At 40.9% G+C, this 15,978-nt stretch overlaps 1 protein-coding gene across 9 annotated transcripts in view; it reads right to left on the reverse strand.

Moving 5' to 3' along the window:
- Window positions 1-15,978, reverse strand: part of phldb1b (pleckstrin homology-like domain, family B, member 1b) — a 406,573-nt gene that overhangs the window by 353,293 nt on the left and 37,302 nt on the right. Inside the window, exons 1-2 of one of the 9 annotated variants that reach the window (XM_072283985.1) lie at window positions 11,348-11,444; window positions 7,554-7,800 (exon numbers count right to left, since the gene is read on the reverse strand). The exons of 7 other annotated variants lie outside the window; for them this stretch is intronic. The gene's annotated coding sequence lies outside the window, so the exon portion shown is untranslated. Of the gene's footprint in view, window positions 1-7,553; window positions 7,801-11,347; window positions 11,445-15,978 lie in introns of those variants that run through there. One more of the 9 variants, XM_072283986.1, reaches the window with a different exon arrangement.

Below are 15,978 nucleotides of genomic sequence, written 5' to 3' on the forward strand. Positions count from 1 at the left end.
CACTGCTACAAGAGCACTATATGAGGTCATTCTTACCCTCTGCCATTAGGCTCTATAATTAGTCGACCTATAGCCGGGGAAGTGATGACCCCCTCCTGTTAAGACTGTTTAAGGTAAGTTATTTTTTAATTCTTTCTTACTTCTCTTCTAATATTTGTATATCTGTGCACTTGTAATGCTACTGTGACACTATAATTTCTTTTGGATCAATAAAGTATCAATCTACCTAAAGAGATCAAGGGTGTGGATAACACCATCGGTGGGGAATTTTAAAGTTTCAGCAAGCAGCAATAGCAGAACTCCAAAAGTGTGCTGAGTAGCGCTGGAGGGGAAATCTTCAGGGTGCCTTGAGTAAGATTGACAGTACTTGATAGGCAGTTCTCAGAATGCTCTGAGCAGCAATGGTGGGGATTCACCAGCGATCAGATAAATGCAAAAAAGTGTGTTTAAGCAAGTTTGATTTCCCTATACATGAGCAGGGGAGTATTGACTATTATACACTGCTGCTGTTAACAATACAAAATAGAGCCAGACTTTGCAGCAGTAATTGAAAAACACTTCGAGATGCAGCTAGTGGGAGAAATTTGCTGCTCTATTTCATAACTGGCATTTGTTAGGTTACTTTTCACCATTTTGGAAAATACTCTGATCATGGCTCCAAAACTCAAAAGATTTTGTTTTTTTATTATATTTTCTTTTCAGAAAATCCACACAGCAGTTATGTAAACAGTTAGAGTAAGACAGCCTCACCCTGGAAGGTAGCCATTCAAATATAATGACTCTATGGAAACCAAGCACAACAGAGAATTCCACTTCTAGGAAAGAGCCAACTGTTAACATGACAGCTGGACTGGAAGTATTCCCAGATATTCAACTACCTCCAATTTTCTCCCAAAGTCCTGCACTTAGAAGTTTGTGCAGATTTGGCATGTATTGCCATCTAAAAACTTGACAAACTTCTAGAGATGCACTGTGGAGAGTATCCTGACTGGTCATAACCTGGAACGGAAACACCAATGCCCAAGAATGGAAAATTCTACAAAAAGTATTGGACACAGCCCAGCCCACCACCGGTAAAACCCTCCCTGCCGTTGAGCACATCTACAAGTATCACTGCCCAAGAAAGCAGCATCCGTCATCAAGGACTTGCACCACCCATGCCATGCTCTCTTGTTATTATCATCACCAGATTCAGGAACAGTTGTTATCTTTCAACCGTGAGACTCCTCAACCAGTGTGGACAACTTCACTCACATCAACACTGATCTGATTGCTAAACCTACGGGCTCACTTTCAAGGACTCTAAAACTCGTGTTCCCTATATTACTTATTTATTATCAGTCGTAGTATTTTTTTGTATTTGCACAGTTCATCTTCTTTTGCACATTGGTTGTTTGTCTTTGTGTGTGGTTTTCTATTGATTCTATCGTATTTCTTTGTTCTACTGTGAATGCCTGCAAGAAAATGAATCTCAGGGTAATTTATGGTAACATAAACCATATGTGCTTTGATAGTAAATTTACTCTGAACTTGGAACTTTGATGGTTCCATTGGGTCCTCAGTCATTGAGGCATACAGCACAGAAACAGTCTCTTTGACCCATCGAATCCACACCCAGCATCAGACCCCCACTTTACATTAATCTTATTCACCTCAGCTCCCAGCCAGATTCTAGCATTCAAGACATAAGGGGAAGTTTACCGTAGCCAACTAACCTATCAACCCGCGAGTCTTTGGAATATAGAAGGAAACTCTGCCAGCTGTACCACAGTGCCACTCTGGATAGAAGAGTCCAAATCACCATTCTTGCAGTGTTTGCCCAGTTAGTGAGCTTCCGTTGCTTTGCCAACATCTATAGCACATTGCTCTTGGTCAAAATCTAATTCTATTTTATGGTTCACTCATTACTATCTTGTTGCCCAGTAATAAATGAATCGCATTCTAGAGTTCTTACTGGGTTAATTCTCTTCAGTGTTGAATGGTATGGACAGTGTCGAAGGAGCCCAGGACAACACAGAAAAGGTTAAAATATTGGAAAACAGATTAAGAAATAGTTAATTAGATTATGGCAGATCTGTGCCAGTTCCTTGACCCCAAATTTCCCTCACATCCAGAACTATATTTGATTCAACTAAGTTGTAATTTGGCCTTGGGGTTAAACACAGTAAAGATTCAATTGATATCTAAGTCTTATGAGTCATTTTCTGTCAGTTATGTCACAGGAAGACAATAGTCTCTATTTTGTCCCAAAGGCAGTGGATCACATTCAAAAATTCAAAGTGCATTTATTATCAAAGTAGGTATGCAGTGTACAACCCTGAGATTCGAGAACTCCAAATTTCCATCACTGTATGTAGAAGCATTACCTAACAACTCCTGAAAAGGAGACTTAATTTAAGATTATACATTCCAGACCAGCTTCGCTTTATTAACCAATTCAGTTTCCCTTTATATGTTGAAAACCTCAGTGAAGTCACCTCCTAAATTTCTAATTCCAGAGAATACAAACTCTAGTTTATATAATCTCACCTCATAATTTAAATCTTGGACATTTGGCACCAGTTCGATTAAACTTCCAATACTAATACATCATTTCTGAACTGTGATCTCAGACTATTCAATGTTCCAGGTGTGCTGCAATGGAGGGCTTCGTACAACCTTTTTGTACCTCAGTGACCAAGGTGTAAAGACTTGTATTCCATTAACATTTCTGCTCACTTTCTGTAACTGCCCATAACAGTTTACTGTATATTGACGTTTTGTTGCACTATGTGAAGGTGGTGGGGGGAGGGGTTGATGCTTATGTTTGCACGGTTCCATGGTGTTCCTTTGTTTCGTGGCTGTCTGTGGGAAGATGAATCTCAGGGTTGTACACTGCATACCTACTTTGATAATAAATGTACTTTGAATTTTTGAATGTGATCCACTGCCCTTGGGACAAAATGGAAACTATTGTCATCCTGTGACATAACTGACAGAAAATGACTCATAAAACTTAGATACCAATTGAATCTTTACCGTGTTTAACCTCAAGGTCGAATTACAATTTAGTTGAATCATTACAAATCTCTCACACTCTGAGTCATTTTCATTTGGGAAACACCCTCTATTCATTTTTATCTATGCACACAAAATATGAAGCAGCAAGTTTTACACTAAGAATTAGGGACAATCTGCAAATTTGAAAGGAATACATTAGTGAAACACAGTCATTTGTTTTTCTATACGGGCAAAAAAGTCACTTCACCTGTGCAGAGAAACAATTCAAGACTAACAAATGGACTCAATGGAGAATAAATATTTCCTCTAGTGGTGGAGTCTAAGACCAGAGGGCACAGCTTCAGAATAGAAGGACATCCTTTTAGAACAGAGATGAGAAGGAATTTCTTCAGCCAGAGGATGAATCTGTGGAATTCATTGTCATGGACAGCTGTGAAGGTCAAGTTGTTGGGTATATTTAAAGCAGACGTTGATGGGTTCTTGATTAGTCAGGGTGTCAATCGTTACGGAGAAAAGGCAGAAGAATGGGGTTGAAAGGGATAATATATCAGCCTTGATGGAATGGCCTAATTATGCTCCTATGTCTTATGGTCTTATAAAGGTTTGCATTTATACAGCAGTTTTCAAACTAAAGGTGCTTCACATTCAATGAATTGCTTTTGAGGCTGCCTCACTGTAAGGAAATGTGACTATTTTGTGCACAGTGAGCTTCTCCATAAACACCAATTAAATAATGAAAAGTTAATCTGTTAAGGGATATATGGTAAATCTGGACATCAGTAGATTTTGTCATCAGGGGATTTTGTGAATCGTGTCATGCAATAATTTAATCAGAACAACATCAAGCTTTGTTTTTTGTTCTATCATGCCAAATTTGACTCCCTGCATAATAATGTATGAATAGTCAGCTTGTTCTACACTTCACCTGCATCCTGAAAACTTGTTGTTCAACTCCATGCCTTATGGAACATCAGGCAGCATCCTTTGCCATTTCCTTAGCATTTGTTTGTTTTTTACAAGGCCAAGTTGCTAGCTCAATATTCAACCCAGCACTGAAGGAAAGCATGCAAGCAGCTGCCCGGATTTGAACCCAGGACCACTCGCCTCAAAGTCCAGTGTAGATGCCACTACACCACTGGCCAGCATCCTGCAAACTGCCTTTTTCAAAAGTTCCCTTCTGAAAAGTGCGATAGGGCTATTAAAACAAAAGCTTCACGCCATCTTCAAGCCAACCTTTTTGTACCTCAGTGACCAAGGTGTAAAGACCTGTATTCCATTAACATTTCTGCTCACTTTCTGTAACTGCCCATAATAGTTTACTGTATATCGATGTTTTGTCAGACTCTGTGAAGATGGAGGAGAATGTGATCCACTGCCTTGGGGATAAAATGGAGATTGTTATCTTCCTGTGGTATAACTAACAGAAAATGACTCAGAAAACTTATTATCAATTGAAGTCTTTACTAATTATAACCCCAGGATCAATTTACAATTTAATTACATCATTACAAATCTCCCAGGAATTACTCTAAGTCATCTTCATTCGGGAAACATCATACATTCATTCCTATTTAGGCACACACAGTATGAAGCACTAAGAATTAGGGACAATCTGCAAATCTGAAAGGAATATATTAGTGAAACAATCATTTTTTGGTGTATGGGCAAAAGTCACTTCACATTTGCATAGAAGCAATTCAAGATTAGCTAGTGGGATCAACAGAGAATGGATGTTTCCTCTAGTGGGGAAGTTTAGGACCAGAGGGCACAGTCTCAGAATAGAAGGACGTCCCTTTAGAGCAGAGATGAAAAGGAATTTCTTTAGCCAGAGGGGAGGGAATTCATAGAATTCATTGCCACAGATGGCTGTGGAGGCCAAGTTATTGAGTTTTGGGTTTCCAAAAGCTCCCTTCTTCAAAGCACTATAGGGCTATTAAAACAAAAGCTTCACACCATTTTAAGAGTTACTTCCCCCAGGCAGTTAATCTGATCAACCATTCTAGTTAGCCTCCCTCCACCCCCAATAAATGACCAAACGGGATAATCAACTAACTTGCATTTCAAAAAAAATAAGATCATGTGTTGGTTGACAAGTATTATAATAATCTAAAAGACAGAAAGTACAAATATGCAACTCCATAAAGATAGTGAAGCAGGGTTAAGAAGGCCATTGGATTATTTCTGAAGTAGAAATGAAAAGGGGGGGAGGCTTGCTATCAAGAAATCATTTTCTTGATCGAAGACTGCCTTTACCATCAGATTTCCGAACAGTCCATGAACATCACTTCACAATTTTGCTCTCTTTTTGCATTATGCATGTATTTATTAATAAGTTTTCTTTCGCAATTTGTATTATTTTTTATGTATTGCATTCTACTGCTGCTGTAAAACAATAAACTTCCTGACTATGTGAGTGGTATTAAACCTGATTCTGTCTTAGTTAAACCATTTTCAGAAAGTGTATAGTTCTTGTTTCTTCACTATATAAAGGATATAAAAGAGGCTTCGGAAAAGGTGAACCCAGAACTGTGAGGTTAGAACTATCGTGCACAGACTGAGGACTCAATTAACAGAGGACTTTAAATTTTTGTGGAAGGGAGATTTCTTTAACAGTCCTACACCTATGGCATGTAAAACAACTCTTGGAAATACAGTAACTCTATACTAATGTCTGTAAATAGAATTTTAAAAAAACATTCAGACACAATTATTCACCAGTCTCTGATCTGGAGATTATGGCACAAACAATACTACAAAGAGGAAGCAACACCAGCACAAGACACAATAACCATTCACATGAACGGATGTGTGTCCACAAGCTGTTTAGAGCAGGTCTTGAACTCTGGCACTATGACAAATTTAGGATCAGCCTTTAACATAAGTGCACTTGATTGATATAATTGAGCAGCATCGCAACCCACAGATAGACATAAAATATGAAGCAGGGGCAGCATGACGAATAACAAAAGGCGTGCGCTGCCAGACATGATCTAATTCAATAACAATGATGAGCAATGACAGCAAATTCACTGCCAATAATCTCATCATATCCAAAGTGTATACAAGGTGGTTGTCATGGATATTCTGACTAAACTGAAATAAGATTCTCCACATAGAGATATTTGAGCTGCCCTCCATTTTGGATGGCACAGGTTCTTTCCTAGTCCCTCTGCTGGAATAAATAAGTGAAAGGGAAGGGACCTGTAATGAGATTCTATTGAAAATGTTTCTATTTCTGCTATTTGCCTCTGCAAGCAGCAACACAAAAGAAACTTGGTGCTGATTTTGGGGTTTTGCTAACTGAGAGGCCAGCAAAGTTTAGGTGTGAACAAAATAGAGCATGGAACTACCTAAGTATGGCAGTACATCATTAAGCTCAAGTGACAGAAGTACCCACAACCATTTGCACTTCTCATAGAACAAAAGGAAACATTCCAGAGGGGAAATTATCTCTTTGGGAGAGGACACAAAACAGAGACCTGTGTATGTGAGGAAAAGAAGATGAGATTTTTCCCAGTGGTGGAAATGATTAAAGATTAAAGATTAACTTTAATTGTCACATGTACATCGAAATATCAGAAAAGACAGTGAAATGTGTCATTTGCGTCAAAGCAAATCAGTGAGGATTGTGTTGGGCAGCCTACAAGTGTTGCCATGCTTCCAGTGCCATTATACCTACAATTCACTAACCCTAACCATACGTTAGTGAACTGCGGGAGGAAACCAGGGCACCCAGAGGAAACCCACCCAGTCACAGGGAGAACATACAAATTCTTTACAAACAGCAGTGGAATTGACCCCGTATCATTGGTGCTGTAATAGCAATATGCCATCCCAAGTAGGACCGAATATATATGAACGCTGGTGATCTCTCTGATAACCTTAAACTACTGATTGGGTGTCATGATGAAAACCTAGAAAAGAATTTTTATTTCAGCAACGCCACAAATTTAGTGGAGCAATATCTAGCATTGGCCTCTGCGGTTCCCTTGGTGGTCTCAATAGTCATATCAGAGCCCATACTCAAGAGGGGAAGTAAGTTGTTCCAATCCTGAGGGACCGCCTACGAGGAAGACACAAAACCAGAGACAAGAAGAAATAGCTGGTGAAATTGTGACAAGGTTAAAGACACTGGCAAAATGGTACAATTTCCACAATTTTTAACGTGGGTTTGCTTAGAGATGGAATAGCAGATGGGAGAATTCAGATGAATTTATAAGGAGTCCTTAATGTTCAATGGAATTCCAGGATGACTATGGAAATTTCTTAAGAACAGAAGGCATTTTCTCAAAGTGAAGTGGTGAAGTTGAAGCAAGCAAGAGACAGTAATAGTGGTTTTCTTTTCTTTACCTACAGCATTCTTTACCTGTATCATAGATTGAATAGAGTGCAAAATCATGGTGTAAGAAGAACCGAAAAGACTTGTGAGACCATGGTGGAAAGCAGTAGCACGGTGGTGCTCAGTTGACTGGGGTATTGCAGGAACACAGGGCATCCCCACAGATTATTGATTTCTAATACAATTGTCAAGATTATCATGAATGGCTCCTGACCTGCTATGCACGTGGCCCATGTTCCAGGAAAAAGCTTCCGCCCAGTTACCATCAATGCCATCTCTGGAAAATCCCTCAAATTCACTTTAAGGATAAGTGCACTAACATCAGTGTCTTCTCATAAGCCAACACTGAGGTCCTTGTTACATCATTCGGTCAGCTCAATTGGGCAGGCTACATTATTTTCACAGTCAACATCAGACTCCCCAAGTAGACATATTACTCCATTCCTCATCATGGGAAGAGCCTGCCAGAAGATCAGAGGAAAAAAATTAATAGAAGTACTCAAAACTTCCTTGATGAAGTTCAACATCTTCACTCACACTTGGGAACCTGTGGCCAATCACCACTCAAAGTGGAGCATTAGGAATGGTGCTTAAGACTGTGAGATTGTGTGTCAGCAGTATGCAAGTACCCACCTGTTGGCCTTTGCCTACTCCATTTGTGGAAGAATCAGTGGTTCCCTCTTTGACCTAATCAATCAGTGCAGAACCCATGAAACCATACTGGAGGCAAGGCATCCTTAATCCCAATCGACGGTTGAGAGAAGAAGAAGATAAATTATTTATTTGGAGATAGAGCACTGTAGCATGCCCAATGAGCCCTCATTGCCCATTTACACTAATTAACATACTAACGCCTTTGGAACGTGGGAGGAAACCAGAGCACCTGGAGGAAACCCACATGATCATGGGGAGAATATGCAAACTCCTTACAGACAGCGATGGAACTGAATCAGGTCACTGGAGCTGTAATAGTGTTATACTTACCGCTACCCGACCATGCCACCCTGTTGGTAAGAAGTGGTGATTGACATGGATGAAGATCACTTATTCATGGACCATGCAAGTTGCAAGAAAATGAATCTCAGGGTAGTATATGGTAATATATATGTACTTTGATAATAAATTTATTTTGAACTTTGAACTCCTTCGGTAAACACCAGTGTCACGTTCTGGGTGTACTCTGGGCAGGCCTTGCTAATTGTACATGGCCTAGTACGTGAAGAGGTAAATGCTGAAGATCGTGGCCAAATGAATAGATGAGGATACTGCTGGGAAAGAACTGGTACAAACAGTGCACGTCAATTTGGCAGCCATCCATGACGTTGGCACTTGTGAGCCTGCACGAGCAATGAATCACACGATGGCATTGTAAAACTTGCATTTACATTTGTTTGGGAACCGTGCGTATTTACTGCTGACAGAGACTGGTCCCCTGTGCCCTTAAGCTACAGGTGTTGAACATGCTGTACAAGTTAGGATGGAAAGGGTTACTGGTGAAGGTCCAGCATGAAGAGTAGGCACCCATTCTCAATAGTCATCAAAGTACTTAAAATACAACTGCCAAACTGCAACCTGATAGGTTTGCTCTCGTACTGGTTACAAGGACACCTGTGTGTCACCTGCAGCATCTTATCCACTCTCCAGTGTCTTCTGGTGTTCCTGTTTGCCTTCTGAGATATGAAGCTATCAAAGTTCAAAGTAAATTTTATTATCAAAGTACATTAATATCACTACACACAACCCTGAGATTCATCTTCTTGTGGGCATACTGAGCAAATCAAGAGAATAGTAACTATAACAGGATTAATGAAAGATCAACCAGAGTGCAGAAGACAACAAACTGCAAATGCAAACATAAATAAGTAGCAATAAATAACGAGAACATGAGATAACAAGATAAAGAGTTCTTAAAGTGAAATCATTGGTTGTGGGAAACATCTCAATAACGGGACAAGTGAGTGTAGTTCTCCCCTTTTATTCAAGAGCCTGATGGTTAAGGGGTGGTAACTGTTCTTGAAGCTGGTGGAGTGGGTCTTGAGACTGGGTAACTGGGACTAGCAGTGAGGATGCTGTGACCAGCATGGAACAGTTGGGCTGAAGGGCCTGTTTCTGCTTCTATTACTCTTTGTGACCTGGCTGAGGTGAGGATGGGTTGCCAATTGCAAACTTAGCCAAGTCTGAAGCAGCCTGGATTGGAATGATGACGGAAGAAAGGAAGGGACAGCAGAAAAAGGAAAAAGTCATGAGGTTAGGAGAGATGCATTTGTGTGGCAGATACTGAGAGATCTGGTATATTGACAAAAATGGGCGCCATGGTGGTGTAGCAGTAAGCGTGATGCTATTACAGCTCAAGGCGCCAGAGTTTGGAGTTCAATTTCGGAGCCGTCTGTAAGGAGTTTATACGTTCTCTCCATGAACTGCGTGGGTTTCCTCCGGATGCTCTGGTTTCCTTAATTGGTCATTGTAAATTGTCAAGTGGGCTCGTGTTAAATCGGTGGGTTGCCAGGTGGCACAGTTTGTTGGGCCAGAAGGCCTGTTCCACACTGTATCTCTAAATAAATGGGGGCAACAGGAGGAATCATATAGCACTGACATAGAACCTTTGGCACTGTAGGTCCATGCCAGCCATTAAGTACCCATCAACGCTGATCCCATGAACCAGCAAATGGTCCATAGCCTTTGATGTGAGAGTACCAGCCTGCAACATCCACTCAGGCAGTCCAAGCATCTCTGAATGAAAATGTTCTTCCTTGGATCCTTATCCCTTACCTTATAGCCAAACCCTCACTTCTGCTGTGAGGAACACTTTACCACTTCCAATGTTATCTATGTCAACATGGTTTTATATGCCTCAACCAGGTCTCCTTCAGTCTGGTCTTCTCCAAGGCCTATCAAGTCTCCCCTCATTACTGAAATGCTCCATCTCAGGCAACAGCCTGATGAATCTCCTCTGCACCCTCTCCAGTGCAGTCTCATCATTCCTACAGAGCAGTGAGCGGAAATGTGTGGCCAAACACACTCTTACCTTAGTCTTTCCAACACACAAACTCTCGACATCCATCAGCGCACCAGCACAGACATTGACACATTTAGCACCATCCAGCACGCAAGCATTCACACACTCTCACACTTACCGTACAATGTCACCAGCACACCAACATACAGACTCACACCTTCAACCCAACACACATCATCACAGACAATACCACTAGATACATTCACATGCCATCATTCCAACACATCAACATAACGTTTACCCTCATACTCTCGTTACTACAGTATCAGGCACAACTAACATCCCCCACTAAATGGACTTCAATACTTGAGCATTCACCACCATTCATGACAGATAAGACCCATACTCACTCATGTAAGCCCACTCACGGTCAAATGTCCTCCCATGATCTGAGCTGCAATTATGCTATAATATTATACTTCGGTTCAGTATAATAGTGATCAACTATGCTTGAAGGAATGCAATCTGCCCTTGAGTTCTGCAAAGTACACAAATACAACATCACTCATTCACCTCACTCACTCCTCCAGTTGGGCATGCACACATCCTACACAACCGTACATACACCAGTACACTCCCGCACGGGATCCCTCGATACATCCCACACAAACACATGTAGCCTAGATTCCCTCACACACCCCTTACTAACAGACCTACTCTCAACACGCACCCTACGTATTGTCGTCCAGCCCAGCACATAGCGAGGCCACAGAATGTTTCACCAGACACGGGATAAACAGTTGAGCTTCAAAAATAGAAAGGAATATGGAATAAAGAAAATGGGGTTCAAGCAGACATCGTTAGTATATCTAATTCTTGATATTGGCATTGGCACAATCTTAATCGATCAAATGGCCTCCCTCATGATTCGAGATGATGCTCTAATGTTATAATTCAATTCAGCATCATAATGATTAACAATACTCTGTGAAGGAAAGCAGTTTGTCCGTCAATTATGCAAAGTAATAATTTGGATGGTGAAAAAAATGTACCTTTCACTCCACTCAGAAGCTCCTTTATGAATTAATCTGGCAGTATCAGGACGTCCGTGGGTGCTCCTGTCCTGAATTAATTCCCCAAAAGCTCATGCAAACACCCGAGCCATGGCTAACCTTCTCTGCAGTCCCTTTTTAGCCCGACTCAACTGCCCGTAGCCTTCTCACAAATCAGGACGCATGCAGACAGACAGTGCAAGTGTGAGAGTGCAGGGAGGGGAGAGAAGGGGGGAACTGGCAAGGATGGGAGCTCTCAGACTGAGGGTTGTCTTTCAAACTAGCCCTGCCTAAGGCAATGTGACCCTACTCCTCCACCCCTGTCAAACAACAAGGCTGCCTTTATTCCTCTGGAAAGGCCTCAATAACACAGCACTTGTTCATCAGAAGGGAGAAAAGGTCCACAGTTTAAAACGCCAGGATGTTAAAATGTAAGCATTAAATATCAACAACCCCAATGAATATCGCACTCAGCCTCACTTCCATCCTTGCTGGAAAGAAGCCTGATACATTTGCCTGTGACATTTTTCTTTAATTTTTAGTTTCATTTAATATAACCTGACACAATGGGGTGAAACAAAGCAAACAGATTTACCTCATTAGTCAAAGTTCCCAGGCCTAAACAGTTAAAATAAAACCCTGCTTCTATTTTAAAATAACTGTTTCATATAAACACATAAACAGAGTTTTACAATGTTATATTTACTAATTATCAGCTTAAATTCATCTAGCATGAAAATATTAGTTTGTAACAAGTAGTCTGGGCAATTATGTAGGCATGGTGCTCTAGGCAGCATGTGCTTATTAAGTGAGTTAGTGAAATAATTGTATTATCTTTAAAAGTGTAGGAAATATCAAAGCAAATAGCTCATTATGGTAGATCCAGTTGCTTTACAAATGCATGCACACAAACAGACATGTAGATAGAAAGACACACACACACACAGTGCAGACACATATCACATACACATACATTCCCCTCCACTATCAGATTACTGAATGAACCCATGAACCCTTTCCTCCAAGAGGACCACAATCTTGTCATAGGATTTGGAGGCTTGAGTGCCTCAATGACCCGGAGAGCTATGTTGGCTGGAGTCAGGGCTTTATGCTTTGGGTCTTGGGAGAGTCACCCATGCCATACAGGTCAAAGGGTAGAGGTCAGACTAAGAGTGGTCCACTGGTCCTCCAGGTTCGGGGGTTCAGCTCAGGGCTAAAAACCCTGAGTGGTAAAACAAAACTGTTACGGAAACAGCAATGAAGAATCCTCCTACATCTGAGTGTGGCGGTATTCCTGAGTCTCCACCCGGGACTTGCATGAGTGACAGTAGTGAAGACTGAGAGGAAGCTACTGACACGATGAAGGAAGCTCTGAACACCACCAGAGACAGAGGACCTTCATTGCTGCCTTGAACACCGGAGGCACAACGGCCAGTAACATGAACTCATAGACACTACTCATTATTTGCACTACATTTTTAAAATATATTCTTATTGTAACTTATAGTAATTTTAAAAAATTTATTGTGCTGCACTACAGCCACAAAACAACAAATTTCATTGCATATGCCAGTGATAATAAACCTGATTCTGATTCTGAGTGCAGAACACATTACATGCACACACATGGAGTGTAGACACACATAACGCAGACACATATATACACACACACACACACAATGCAGCATACAATGAACAATTGTGACACAAATACAAGTTGACATGTACATATAGTAAATGAAAATGAACAACAGATGCTGGATTTCTGAAATATAAAATGATTTGTTCTGAATTTACCTCCAGCACAGTATTTGTGGAATGAGAAATAAAGTTTAACATTTTGGATTGGGCAGTTTTGTTTTGTATGCACACATAGAAGCAATGTGGCAGGCAAAAAATTAGTGCACAGCTTCGAAAAAGGAAGCATGGGAATTAATTGGAGTTTTTTAAAAATTACCATTGAGGAAAGGACTAGGTCATCACAGATCTTGAAGGGTCAACATAGATATGGCAGGCCAAATATCTTCCTAGAATGTGAAATATTGGGAGGGGGAACTTGGAAAACAGAGACAAGAGTAGAATCACATACTTAACTCATGGTTCAGTGTAAGTAGCACGTGTAAATTGTAAACTGGTGCTACCTTGATATTAACATGGCTTTAGCAATCAGGCAGAGCTATTTGTCCAGCTTGTTTGCTTTTACACCAGCTGGTTGTCCTGTTTTGTGAGCAGCTAGCCAGTTAGAGGTATTCTACACCAGCTAAAGCTAGCCTACACCTGGATGGCTCACGAGTGAGGCTAGCCTGTACCACCTAACTGGTAGAATTAACTTGCATCAATCAGTTAGAACTAATCTGTACCAGATAGTTAATCTGCACTTTTTAAAAATTAATCTACAGATGTTAGAGCTAGTTTGAACCATTTGCAATTTGGCTGCAGAAATTAGAGCTGGTTGGCACTAATTGGAGCTTATTTGCACAAGTTAGTTAGTCTGTACCAGTTAGAATGAGCTCACTTCAGTTACAGCTAGTTTAGAGATGTATTGTGATGACAACAAAAAGAGGGATTGTTCTGACTCAAGAGATATTCAAGAATGGAACGGTCCTGGAAGGAATGGACTCTGTGAATTTCTGAGAGGAAGTGGAGAGGAGGGACGTCCCATGTGTGTGCTCATATGGCAGTGGGAAGCAGCAGCCATGGCTAACAGACAAACTTAACAAAAAGGGCAGATGTAAATCACATCATCTCTCAATTCTGCTCTAGCATTTTTAAAGAACTGAGCTGAACTAACCTTGGCCCCAGTCTCTCTTTCCTTCCTTCCTGTTAACTTTGACTCCTTGCTGACCAAAATTTCTATCTCAGCTTTAAATATACTGTATTCAGTAACTCAGTCTCTCTGGTGTACAGAATTCCACAGGTCCATGAGCTTCTGAGATCGAAATTTCCGATTTGTCTTTGTCTTACATCAACAATATCTTTTCCAAATATATGTTCCCTTGTTCTAAAGTCCTCACTAAAGGATAATATCTTCTCAGCATCCACCACATCAATTCCCCTTTGAAACTTATATGTTTTATGCCTAAATTTCAATAAGTATGGATCCAACTTGTTCCACCCTTCCTCATTAAGAAAAAACCTAATGACCCTTTTCAGAACAACCTCAAACGGATATAACAGGAATCAAACTTTATACAGAAGTCTAGATGTGGTCTCACCACTGCCTTCTAGAGTTGTCATATCACCCAAATGTTTAGAAAATAGTCATGGAGCACGACAGCACAGAAACAGGCCCTTTGGCTAAACTATTAATCTGCCTAATCTGCCCCTGGACCATAGCCCTCCCTACTCCTCCCATCCATGTATTTATCCAAACTTCTCTTAAGTGTTGAAATCAAACCTGTATCCAGCACTTTCACTGGCAGCTTGTTCCACCCTCTCGACACCCACTGAGCAAGCAGGTTTCTCCTCATGTTCCCCTTAAATATTTCAACTTTCATCCTTAACCTATTGCCTCTAGTTCTATTCTCACACAACCTGAGTGGAAAAAGCCTGCTTACACTTACCCTATCTATACCCCTCATAATTTTGTATACCGCTATCAAATCTCCCCTCATCTTCTTATGCACCAGGGAATAAATCCTTAACCTATTCAACTTTTCCCTATAACTCAGGTCCTCAAGTTCCAGATACATCCTTGTAAATTTCCTCATCACTCTTCTTACTGTAGGTAGGTGACCAGGACTGCACAGATTTGTAACACCTAGTGACTTTTTTTTCCACACAGTACATTAAGATACACAATCAGGGACAGCAGCAATTAGTCAGAAAGAATGTCATCACCATCTAAGGCGAATGAAGAAGCTAGTTCTGGTTGTTACTGAAGTGATTATTACAGACATCCCACCCTGCAAAAACTCATTTCAGGGAGGTAGCACCATCAATTTGCGGGAGACTCCCAGAACTTCCGGGAGAGGTGTGATGACTGCAATAGAGTAGCTCCTGAGCAGCTAGCCAGCTAGTTTAAATAATGTTAGCTATGCTAATGAATGAATGACACCTGCTAAACTCACCTCAACATGTCTTTTACAGTCTTAACCCACCATGGGCAATACAGTGCAGCGAGCAACATTGTCATTATTTTTGACCCCTATTAGGCAGGGATACACTTTAGTATAGTCTGGGTAGTTTAGAGCACGTTTTATAGTTTTCTTTTTTGGAACACTCTCCCGTGGCGTGCTCGCGCTCTCTCTTGCATGCGCCCGCTCTCTCTCAGGCTCTCTCTCTCACACTCACTCTCTCGCTCTCAAAAAATTGATTTCCGGGATATTGTATATAGTTTGTGGGCATCAGGGAGCCACTATTAACATGCGGGAGACTCCCGGAGCTTCTGGGAGAGGTGGGATTCTGCTATTACAGAGTCCCAGCCTAAGTAGCAGATTGGAAACCATATACGAGGATAGCTTCATGTACAATACAACTTCATCTCACAAAATCTGCTGGATTATAAGCTTATTTTAATATACATATACATATTGTCCTCATTCACACCTCGCCACTAATGTATCCTTCTGCTTCCACCTTGAAGGCATTTGGTGTGCTTGCTTTCATGGGCCAAGGTGTTGAATGTCATG

The sequence above is a fragment of the Mobula birostris genome, chromosome 20 (genome assembly GCF_030028105.1).
Source record: "Mobula birostris isolate sMobBir1 chromosome 20, sMobBir1.hap1, whole genome shotgun sequence".
Taxonomy (NCBI): domain Eukaryota; kingdom Metazoa; phylum Chordata; class Chondrichthyes; order Myliobatiformes; family Myliobatidae; genus Mobula; species Mobula birostris.